The sequence below is a fragment of the Sus scrofa genome, chromosome 16 (assembly GCF_054392235.1).
Source record: "Sus scrofa isolate SSC_HxYL_T2T_F1_AM1 chromosome 16, Sscrofa_HxYL_maternal_Yorkshire_Landrace_v2.0, whole genome shotgun sequence".
Taxonomy (NCBI): domain Eukaryota; kingdom Metazoa; phylum Chordata; class Mammalia; order Artiodactyla; family Suidae; genus Sus; species Sus scrofa.
Window position 1 is genome coordinate 40,226,828 of NC_139398.1, and position 12,432 is coordinate 40,239,259.

General features: G+C 37.6%; 1 long non-coding RNA gene across 2 annotated transcripts in view; it reads right to left on the reverse strand.

Moving 5' to 3' along the window:
* The window catches only part of LOC110257349 (uncharacterized), a 78,633-nt gene that overhangs the window by 31,661 nt on the left and 34,540 nt on the right, over nucleotides 1-12,432 (reverse strand). The window contains exons 4-6 of one of the 2 annotated variants that reach the window (XR_014831250.1): nucleotides 11,128-11,384; nucleotides 8,255-8,452; nucleotides 66-139 (exon numbers count right to left, since the gene is read on the reverse strand). This is a non-coding gene — a long non-coding RNA (uncharacterized LOC110257349). The remainder of the gene's footprint in view (nucleotides 1-65; nucleotides 140-8,254; nucleotides 8,453-11,127; nucleotides 11,385-12,432) is intronic. The other variant, XR_014831249.1, reaches the window with a different exon arrangement.

Here is a 12,432-nt window from a genome sequence, read left to right on the forward strand (position 1 = left end):
AGTACATATCTTTTAAATGAATGAATTAATGAATTAAGATTCTGAGAAATTAAATTCTCTCTTACCTTCATACTTTAGAAACTTTTGTGCCAGTGTTTTATTGTGAGCAAGAAAGCAGGCGCATGGCATTCTAAAAGCTCTGTGAGATGTTTCAAAGAGAAGAAATAAAAACTAAGAGCACTATGCTGAAATTAAAACTTATTACAGCAATGTGGGCTCCATAACAATGTCTATCCATTTAAGTTCCAACCCATGGATAAAAACATTCCCAGAAGCAAGAAAACTAGTAAGAGCTAACATGAGTACTAGCATGCATTGTAAAAACATCACGAGGCTGCCATACAAATTATTCCTGTTTTTCCATGCAATAATAGTTAAAAGCTTCCCTTTCTTTTATAATTAAACAACTTTGGATTTATGAAGGAAGAACTATAATGCTTTTTTAAAATTGAGGTATAATTGCCACATAACATTATATTTGTTTTAGGTATATCACATAATGATTCTGTATTTGTACATATAGTGTGTGAAATGATCACCACAATAAGTCAGAACTATATTGCTTTAATACACTTTTCAGTTCTCAGATGGATCTTCACTAAAGCCTATAATAATTAAAAAGAAAATTACTTAGAGTGGATTTACTAATATAAGCAGAAAAATTAAATTTTGGAGTTTTATGCTTAACACTGCTATTCTGACTTTGAATGGGTTGAGCAAGAATAGCAATCACAATTTAACCAATATTATACTTATAAAGAGCATTTTTATAATTCTCTGAGGTTGTGAGTCAAAAAGCTCCACATTTATTTCTTTAGGGATAACTATTGTTTGTTTTTCAATTTAGAATGTTTGGGAAGTAACTGACCTGGAGAAGCATCTTCCAAAAGGTGATGGGAGTGGCAGGTAGGAGAAAAATGGCTTCTGTGGTTACAGAAGTTTAGGAAATGCTGGAATAAACAAAATTCAACTCTATTTTTTTCTTTTTTCTTTTTTTTAGCCCCACACCCACAGCATATGGAAGTTTCCAGGCTAGGGGTCAAATCGGAGCCTCAGCTGCTGGCCTGCACTACAGCCACAACAACGCAGGATCCGAGCCTTGTCTGTGAATTACACCACAGCTCATGGCAACGCCGGATTCCCGACCCAGTGAGTGAGTCCATGCATCAAACCTGAATCCTCATGGATGCTAGTCAGATTTGTTTCCACTGCGCTACATCAGGAATTCTGTATTGTTCTTTTAATCACAGAACTGATAATATGCTCCATAAATCTCCAAGAAGAAAGGATATTATACAGCATTTCCCACTGTCATCTGATCACTGAATTTTTAATTTCATTAAGCATATTTATTTATTTATTTATTTTGCTTATCATGCTCTTTGGAATTTAAACATACTCTACTAAACATTTTGCAAAATGTAACTCAGAAAGCACTCACACATATAGAGAGGTATAGACATTTACCAAATCCCTGGTGATGTAGTTCTCTCCTGTCCTTTTCCTTAACCACAGCCCTGTGAACCTCCTGTTCTAGGAAATACTTCACTGTGTCCTATTCTTGTGAGTGTGCTAATTATAATAACAGCTAACATTCACTGAATACTCACAATGAGCCAGGATGCTAAAGATTTTCAATGTAATAACTCGTTAATCACAACAGAACAGTCCTTTTGAGTAGGTATCTCATTTTACAAATGTGGGAACTCAGATTCCAATTGATCAAGTAGGTGGTGGCGTCAGGATTTGAACCTGGACGGTCTGGCTCCACTCTGAAGCACAGTACATGCTGTCACAGAACCTATTTGCCAACTAACTTTGAGAAAACAACTTCTTGGTGAGTTGGGAACTGCTTGTAATTCATGAACTCTTTGGGATGCTAAACAAAGAAGCAAAGTACAGTTTAATGTACCAGTTTGACATTTTCTTAACTTCATGCATGTGTTTGGCAGTCAGTTCTTCCAAAAGATTTCTTCACCTTTTAGAAATACAGAATCTGTCATTTTGATGTGGTGCTATGAGAAGGCTCATGAGCTTCACTCCTAGAATATGAACTACTTGTATTTAGTTTTTCTCTTCTTCTTATTATGTAGATTAATTGTAGATCTTATTATGTACTTAAGCATACAAAGGCATACAACAGGCTCAAAATAATTCAATTACAAAAAAAGCACTTTGTGGTTCTGGTGTTAAGAACTGCATCTTCTTTACTGGGAAGTTACAAAGCCTGTAGTCTAGTCTAATTGGGGCAGATTCTGTCTCTTGCCTCTTTCTGGTCCTCCTTTTTGTTATTATCTGGGTTCTCCATTATCTTTTGACCTTTTTATCCCATGCTAGTCCATATTCCCTGCAGAGGTTGATTTCTTTTACAGTAGAGCTGATCAAATTTTTGCAGAATATTGTCTATCCACAGTTTAGACTCTTCCTTTCTTCTACTAGCCCAATACATCTGCTAAACTATATTCTAGTTCCTCTATACTACCTCAGAGTTAGTCTTTCTGATATGCTTATATGTGTGTGTGTGTGTGTGTGTGTACAGAGTTAGTCTTTCTGATATGCTTATGTGTGTGTGTGTGTGTGTGTGTATATATACAGTATAAAATCAAAATAAAAGACAAAAGCATATAGATTTTTCAAGGCAGAGTATAGTGTCAAAGGACACTAATCATATTGCTTCTTAGTTTTAATTACAATTCTGTTTTTTGCTCTCAATTGTGTAAAATCAATGAAGTTCTCTAAACCAAGACAACTTAGCATTAGTCCAATACTAGTTTATCTTCTCTACCTAAATGCTATTTTCTTTCCTTTACCAATCAAAAGCTCTCAAGTGGGTAGTTTACTTTTACTCAGACTCTCTTCAGGCCTCCCAAGCCTTTGTCATTGGCCTCTACCTTAATTATTTAGTGAAAATTACTCTCCTGAAAGTCAACAGTGACATCCTTTCCACCTAATGTAAATCTCAGAACTCATTTTCTTGAACATCTCTCTAACATTTGATGTCATTGGCCAGCCACTATGGAAAATGTCTCCTTTTTAGGGTACTACTACTATAACTGCTGTAATTAATTTAGTGTATGAGCACATTACCTCTACGATGCTTTATTTCAATTTACTATATTGAACTGAAATCCTTAACTCTTTTCTCACACAGGCTGCTGCTAATTAATTTCTCTCCCATTTATACTATATATAGTCTATATATGTATATCATATATACATGGCTTGCCTTATTTGGACCCACTTTCTATCCTTTGGGAACAGGATCCTGAGTCTGCCATTCAAAGGGTTGACTGTTCCTTCTAACTTTTCTTATTGAATTCATTGAGGAAAAAAATACTTCCTCATTTTGTAGGACTTAGGACAAAAGTGGACATTTTGAGCTGTTAATCATTTTAGGTACAAACAGCAATAAATCTATTAAACTCACATTTCTTCACTTTTTGTCCAGAAGGATATCTTTAAAAGCTTTGTCAAATGTTTTCCAAAAATACACAGAAATAGGAAACTGACTAACCTAATAAACATAAAAAAACAGTTATGGGTTAGTTCTGGTAGGATTTGTTTCCTAGGAACTAATCATGATTCACACTCAACACTGTTCCCTTTTTAGATGCTCATGGTCTGAGATTTTAATGATTTGTTCTAGAATGTTGCTTAGGATGATTAGTGTATTTCCAGTACAACATTTTCAATATGAACCTCTTGCCATTTTTGGAAGGTCACGAATAAATTGCCCACTATTAGTCTTAGAGCATTTCTCCTGTTTGTCTTGATTCCTCAAGGACGGCTGGCAGCAGAGTTATTAATCTCAAGGTGTGTTCTGAATTTATACTTGGAAATAGTATGTACATGTCTCATTTGGGTACATTTGAGAGGAGTTAGGAGCTCCTTTATGAAGTCCTCTCTTCTACCTCTTCCAGCTAAAGTTCACTATACTTTACACAGAGTAAAGGAAAATGAAACTCGAGGAGATCAACTTTGTCTCCTCCTTGTTACTATGGCATCATCTGCCATGGTTCAAAGACTTTCACCTCTCATGCTCTCTTTCAAGAGCCTAGTTTATTCTATTTTTTTCATGATCTTGAGCTCATATTTTGCCTTCTTTGACCCCATTCCTATACCTCTGTGCCACTTTTAAAATGTTATCTTGATTATGAGTGATAGTTTTATGATCTTTTGTTTTACTTCCTTTTAAAGTTTGAGATCCTAGGAATGCTGTTGCATTATCTTTCTTGCATAAAAAAATACCCATAAGCATCAGCCAAGATTTCCAGGTTTTTTAAAAAATTAGGGCAAGAGTCTAAAAACATCTTCAAACAAATTTGAATGCAGAATTCTCCCAGATTGTTATGTTCCTCCTCAGTCTTCTATACCTGTCTCATTCCCACCTAACTTGACACCAATTTTCGAACTTAGACTTGATTGACTAATGTAGTAACTACTTAAGTTGTATAATTAATATTGTGTAACTACAACTAAATCTGGCATAAACATATTTGGGGACAAAAATCCAACTGCCTCTCGTTAAGCATCCAGCTCAGCTGGTAGGAACAGATGTTCATGAGTGTTTAGATAGCCTTCTAGCACTAATAATTCATGGTGCAGTGGGTGTGAGTCAATATATTTTATAGACATAATGGAGAGCTTTGGTTAATGTGGTGAGTTGGTTAAATGAAGGTTGATTAAGAGAGCTTCTACTGTAGAATAAGATATGCTTCTTGCCTTCTGACAAAATTGCAAAATGGTAGCCTATCCTTTCTGACACTTCTGATTAGATTGATTAATTCTACACTACATTATACTCTATCATAATACCTGCAATTCTTTGTTTCCCTAACCTCTGTACCTAGGGATTGTGAGTTTATGGAGGGCAGAGATTGTCCTTGATAAATGGCTAGGTGAATGTATTAAAAAAAAATTGTAGTGTGATACCTGAATAGGAGGAAAAAATCAGAACATGGGCTGATAAAGAAAAAACAGATTTCAAAAACCATCCTGGGTTATTGGTACAGTAAAACATGCCACCTAAAATGCTGTCTGAGGACATATAGTCAATAGCAGTAGAAAGGCAAGTGGTGTTGGAAGCAGAAAGCAAACTGATTCTCATTTCTAAAAATTCAAAACAACAAAAAAACCTTAAAGACATATTTTAAACCTTACCTGTAATGTTTGTACTTAACTCTCATTAGTTTGTTTGAGAACAAGATATAAAATGGTGCTGACTTAGGCTTTATTACTATGGGTTAAATCATGATTGCCAGCAGGAATTCTTTTGTAATTCTTCTGTTTCTTCACTAGATGGTGCTTAGGAGCTAATGAGAAGATTGAGTTCATGGTTTCTCCATTTAAGAGGAAACAGGGAAATTTGTGAATTAAATAGAATAATGCAATAAAAAAGTTAAAAAATTTAAGACAGTTCTTTATATTTGTTAGACTACTTGGAGAAAAATCTCATCTTTTCTTGTAAAAATGTTAAGCTCTTGGGAGAAAGAAAAATCCATTAAGATCATTACAATCATCAAATTCTGAATGTTTTGTGGGCTAATTTTCCAAGCCTAGTGAACTAAAAATTTTTTATTACTCTCCTGAAAATACAACATTGATCTTTGGCTGGAAGCAATACCATTTTAATTGTTATATGATGAGAGCATCATCCTTTCATTTCATAATGTTATTTTGTGAAGTGGGCTGTTGTCTAGATTTTAAATGGTGTCTGATGGGCAATACTCCTTTCCTTTCATTTAGAGATATTAGAAGTTAAAAGTGTAGAAGTTGAAAGGAAAGGCTCTGGATTCTTCACTACTTGAATTTAACCCCAGACCTGCCACTTCCTAGCTGTGAAATCTTGGTACCTTTCCTCTCTAACCTTCCTTTCCCTCATCTTGCAAAATGAGGGTGCCATGGTTTTCACTTCATAAGATTGCTCTGACTTAATATATGTAAAAGACTTATAACAGTGCCTGGGACATAGTAAGCACTCAAAAATATTAACTTCCATGACATTTCTCACTTTTTTTCACTTACTCATGAAGACTGCTAAGTTCCCAAGTCACAAAACAATCAGGGGAAATACCAATTTAATTATATTCACACTTTCCTTCCTTTCTCTCATTCTGGTATTTGAACCTATTCCTACTCTGCCTCTATCTGTGGAACTGACTTACATCTTACCAAATTACATATTTAGGGAGCAAATGGTCACCTGAAGTTCACCAGAGGCATTTCTATTCTAATGGTATTTGGGATAGCTTAACTTTTTATGAATTTTAGGAAAAAATTATTTTATTTCCTCCTTATAGTTTCTGATAGCAAACTTTTTCCAGTGGAGCATCTGTTACTGACAGATATCTGAAGGCTGCCATATGGTATGCCAGTATCATGGCAAAGAAAGAAAAACATATGAGGAAGAAATTATTCAAAAGAAATATATTTTTTTCCACAAAACAGTGGCAATGCAGATGTGAAAAAACCATGGAAGGACAAACATTCGAATAGCTGTGTTGAAATTGAAGAAAGGTTGTGTCCGCTTCTGGGAAGAATCATGAACAAATTCATTACAGTTTTTGTTTGCAGCTCTATCTGTGGTGTATGTGGATCCCTGTGCCCTAGTTATTAACATGTGATATGATTGACAGATCTGTGTCCTTTGCTCTCAAATGTAGGGGAGGATATATGAACATAAGTGATTTCCTTGATGGATACTAATGGCCACAGGCATCCAGTTTTTACTAAAGAGTTACTCTGAGCTGGATGTGGTGGTAGGAATTCCATCTGAAGTATGCTCACTGCAACTCCACAAAGTAGTTATTATCTATTCCATTCTACTTATTTATTTATTTAATTATTTTTGCGTTTTAGGGCCACACATGCAGAATATGGAAGTTCCCAGGCTATGGGTCAAACTGGAGCTGCAGCTGCTGGCCTACACCACAGCCACTGCAACTTGGGATCTGAACTGTGTCTGCGACCTACACCACAGCTCATGGCAATCCTGGATCCTTAACCCACTGAGCGAGGCCAGGAATTGATCCTGAATCCTCATGGATACTGGTCAGGTTCCTTCCTTCCTTCCTTCCTTCCTTCCTTCCTCTCTCTCTCTCTCTCTTTTCTTTCTTTCTTTCTTCCTTCCTTCCTTTCTTTTTCTTCCTTTCTTTCTTTCTCTTTTCTTTCTTTCCATTCTAGAGTTGATGAAACTGATGTTTAGAGAAGTTTAATAGCTTTTCCTAGATAACAGAGTCAGTGAACAGTGGCACTGGTATTCGGACCCCATTCTGTCTGATGCTGAGACTAAGCATTTAGCTGAGATGTCAGTTCAAACAAAGATACTGTTTGAGTTGATTCTGGAAGTATAGGCAGCACCCTAAATGACACATTTCCTAATTGGTCTTCTCTGTTGAGACATTAACTTGTCAACATAGGGCATTATCCTTCATTAGTTCTCTGCATGTGTGCACAGTTAAAGAATCAAACTGTCCTTCATAATTTGAAGATGATACCACTGCACATGAGGCTGTGGCTGAGAAAAACCAGCATCTGACAAGTGGTTCTTTCCACATCATGTATACATGCAGATTACTCTTTGGTTTGCGGCTCAAGCCTCTGTTGGCAGATCCTCCTTCTGTGTTTTGCCAAAGTGTGGTTAGCTGAAGCTTAGTTTGAAAAAGACTGCACTATCACTGATGCTATATATATTCATCAGGACATCTCCTGTTTTTGTCCCCAGCCATTCTTTGCTTAGCCATACCATCCTTGGATTGAAGGTTCAATAGAAGGCTTTAGGCTTCCCAGATTTCATATGTAAGACCCATTTAAATAGTGTGCTATAGTCCCTTTTAAAAACATGTCTGCTACACCACATCTGAGTTGTACTGATTCACTATTTCAAAGCTAGTGAACCAAATGAACTGCCAACTGTGGTTACTGGGTCTTGCCATTTATTGTTCTCAGGCCTGAGATATTTGTTCACAGGACAGGAGATGGTGGCTGTGTGTTAGAATTATATGGAAGTTTGGTTACTCTCTCTGTTTTTATAAAACTTCATTGTGGGGAGTTTCCACTGTGGTGCAGTGGGTTAAATTAAAGATCTGGTGATCCCTGTGGCTCGGATTTAATCCCTGGCCTGGGACTTCCATATGCTATGGGTGCAGTTAAGGGAAAAAAAAAAAAAAAAAAGAAAGAAGAAGAAAACTTCATTGTAGTCAGATGCTTGACTGCTCTTCTAGGGTCCATCAGTCTGTAATTCTTACCTCCTTACCTTATGACCAATTGTACATGTAGATAGACAGCTGGTGGCTGTGATTAGGGAGTGCACTTGATGACAGCAGGTCATGATGGCTTGGCATTCACCATAACAGAAAGCAGCTGCAGCGAACTCATCTCCTTTGTACAGACAGCATCAGCCCTCCTCTTCCTCTTCCTCCTCCTCTCTCTGGAAGCATTTACTGAATGCATACTGTAAGCCAGACATTAGGCTGTCAGGATTTCTCAACCTCAGCACCTTTCCTATTTTGGTCCAAATAAGCCTTTGTGGTGGGGGATGTCCTGTGCATTGCATGATATTAAGCAGCATCCCTGACCTTTACTTGTTAGATTATTAGATGCTGGTAGCAGCCTCCCCTCCTCTCCTAGTCATTAAAATAAAAATATCTCCAGACACCTTACTGAATGTCTGGGGGGTGGGGGGCAAAATTACCTCCAGTTGAGAACCACTGGTGTAAGAATATTATCAAATTTAATCCTCATACTAACTCTATGAAATAGGTAGAATTACTTATTATTTCACATTTTATGGGTGAGGAAATGGAGGCCTATAATGTTAGGTAATTTTCCCAGGACTGGACAAAGAGTAATTTCTGAAGCTAAGATAAAAGCTCAAATTTGGAGTTCCCGTTGTGGCGCAGTGGTTAACGAATCTGACTAGGAACCATGAGGTTGCGGGTTCGGTCCCTGCCCTTGCTCAGTGGGTTAACGATCCGGCGTTGCCGTGAGCTGTGGTGTAGGTTGCAGACGCGGCTCGGATCCCGCGTTGCTGTGGCTCTGGCGTAGGCCGGTGGCTACAGCTCCGATTCAACCCCTAGCCTGGGAACCTCCATATGCTGCGGGAGCGGCCCAAGAAATAGCAACAACAACAACAGCAAAAGACAAAAGACAAAAAAAAAAAAAAAAAAAAAAGCTCAAATTTGACTTCAAATCCTGATGTCTTTTACCCACATGCCATACTAATGACTCCTATATGGATTTACATGTAGGAACTGTGTCGTCTGATAATCCAATTTAAAATCATCTCCTTCTAAACTGTATGTAAACTAACTTCAATCTCTGAACTCTAATGTTACCTCTTCTATGAATTAGACTTGGCTTCTGCTCATATACCTACCCATTCCCACTCCAACAAGTTGCCAGAGTATTTATAGCACAGTATTTACAGTATTTATAGTACAGTATTTTATAATAACATGAATGTAATAGTGGCTTTCTAAAAATATGAAAAGGAAAGAAATGAAATTGTATTCTAAGAGTTAAAAGGCATAATAAACTCATACTATAAAAGAGATTTACAAAGTTACCTTCAAGAGAGCAAATTGTTCTGTGGTTTAAAAAAATCTATTTCCTGTTAAAAGGATTACTGTTTTCAAAGAAAAAATTTTGGGAGTTCCCGTCATGGCTCTGTGGTAGTTAACCTGACTAGGATCCATGAGGATGAGGGTTCGATCCCTGGCCTTGCTCAGTGGATTAAGGATCTGGCATTACCATGAACTGGTGTAGGTTACAAATGTGGCTCAGATCCCGCATTGCTGTGGCTGTGGCATAGGCTGGCAGCTACAGCTCCAATTGGATTCCTAGCCTGGGAATTTCCATATGCCATGGGTGCAGCCCTAAAAAGACAAAAAAGAAAAATATTGTCCATTTGCATAGGGCTTGGAGGAGTTCCTGCTGTGGCTCAGCAGGTTAAGAACCTGACTAGTACCCATGAGGATGCAGGTCTGGTCCCCAGCCTTGCTCAGTGGGTTAAGAATCTGGCGTTGCCACACACTGCAGTGTAGGTCACAGATGTGGCTTGGATCTGGTGTTGCTATGGCTGTGGCACAGGCCTGTAGCTGCAGCTCTGATTTGACCTCCAAATGGGAAACTTCTATATGCAGTAGGTGCAGCCGTAAAAAGAAAAGAAAAGAAGAAAAAAAAAAAAGAATAGGGTTTAGAATCACAGAAATAGTCAGAAGCAACTGTTAATGATATTAATCCTAGCACAGCTAAGGGATGGGTGTTGTGGAAAGTGGGTCCTGTCAGGCCAATGTAGCATCCAGCTATTCTCCTGATTATGTCTACAATGGTGTGGGACATCAGAGTAGACCTCAGTTTTCTCAGGTGTTTGGCCATCCTTTAAACTATTGTTTACTGAAGGATGGAGCACATACCACTGGGCATAATCACGATGATGTAGGTAATACATGTATGTTTGTAAATAATGCAGACTTAGATGGTGAGAATGCTATCCACTTACAATTTCCACCAGATGTTTTGATACAACAAGCAGAAAGTCTAACTTGGGGGCTAGTGTGTCTTTAATGCCTGACACTCACAAATATTCCTTTTAAGTTTAGAGAGAGAGCAGGACCTTTGCAGGCAGTAATAGTTTCAAGTTAAATATAGCATTATTGCTTACTTTCCATTTTCTTTGATTTCTGTAATATAATTTCTTGAATTGATCAAAGGCAAATGATGTTAGTCTTCCATTTAGGCAGTGATTTTAAGTTTCTTTTCAAAGTAATAAGAAGTAACACAATGAACCCGTCTCAAGACAACATTAAATAAATAACCATATAGGTATGGTAAGCAGATATGGTCAAGTCAAGTAGGATCTGGGTGACCAACCCATTCCTACTGGAAAAGAGAAAGTCCTGAATCCCACTTAAGTTCTGCTTAAATTGTGATGTAGGTCACCCTAAATAAAATATGAAAATGTTTGGTGTTTCAGAAATGTTGTATTATTCATTCAAATGTCAGGAAATGCAATTCAGCCCCGATAATTCTAATAAAGAGACTTACTGAGAAATAGGCAGGTTGAGAGCACTAACTGGATACTGAGGTGGTCCACAGAGACTGGAACCACTGGAAATGATTACCTACCTGGAGGAGAAAGTGGTATTTCCAGGTTCAGAGCCCAGTGAGAGTGGAGCTGGACCACAGATGATGAGATTACCAGCAGCAGTTGAGGTCTTGATGGGAGAGGTTCCTGCCAGAGGAATGGAACCAAGCAAGGAAGAAACATGCCCAGTTTTCCTTTTCTCACCCTCTCATTTCTTGGTTGGGTCTTTCGACAGATAAATCCAAAGCCTTTGATTAGGAGGGCACCACTGTGTGTGGTAGGTCATAGAGGCGAGCCTCTGTGGACATAGAGTAAAGCAAAGAAGGGCAGAAAATGAATCGGAATGAGGGAAAGGAGCAGAGAAAATCCTCATAAATTCCAAGTTCATTACACCATCTTTGGTATGGCTTCTGATTGTAAGTACAGAGTGAGAATAGGTTGTCATCCTGACCCATATGTGTCTTTTTTCCTCATTAAATATTGATGAATCCACATGTTGGTTTTATAAATCAGAATCTTATGAGTTTTGTCAGAGTTAATTTCCCTGAGTCTGAGAAACTCTGGAATACTGTTGAGAAATAAAGCGTCTGGACTTGGTGAATTCACCAACCTAATGCCACCTGTGCTAAACTGTGAGCAGTACCCTGGCCTCCCACAGAAAAAATACTGGAACCACCTTACAGCTGAATGATTTATACTCCTTGCATTAAAGTTTTAAAGTTACTATCTCAACTTTAGCACTCTTTGAGTTACCCAATTGCCACAGTGACTGAATTTCTCACTCATGAGCAAGTTTATCTTGCTCAATAACTAGAATGCAATCTTACACCCAACCCATCACAGAGGTTAAATTCAGAGTCCTTAGTTATGTCACAAAAAGTTCTTCAAAATTTGGCTCTTGATTTCCTCTTTAGTTTTTGCATAGTGTATTTTTTTTTGATAATTTTACTTTCAACTTTTCTATGCCCTTCTGTTATTTTTTTTTTTTTAGAGTTCATATTTATTTTTTTAATTTTCTTTTTTTTAATTTTCCCACTGTACAGCAAGGGGATCAAGTTATCCTTACATGTATACATTACAATTACATTTTTTTCCCCACCCTTTGTTCTGTTGCAACATGAGTATCTAGACAAAGTTCTCAATGCTATTCAGCAGGATCTCCTTGTAAATCTATTCTAAGTTGTGTCTGATAAGCCCAAGCTCCCGATCCCTCCCACTCCCTCCCCCTCCCATCAGGCAGCCACAAGTCTTTTCTCCAAGTCCATGATTTTCTTTTCTATGGAGATGTTCATTTGTGCTGGATATTAGATTCCAGTTATAAGTGATATCATATGGTATTTATCTTT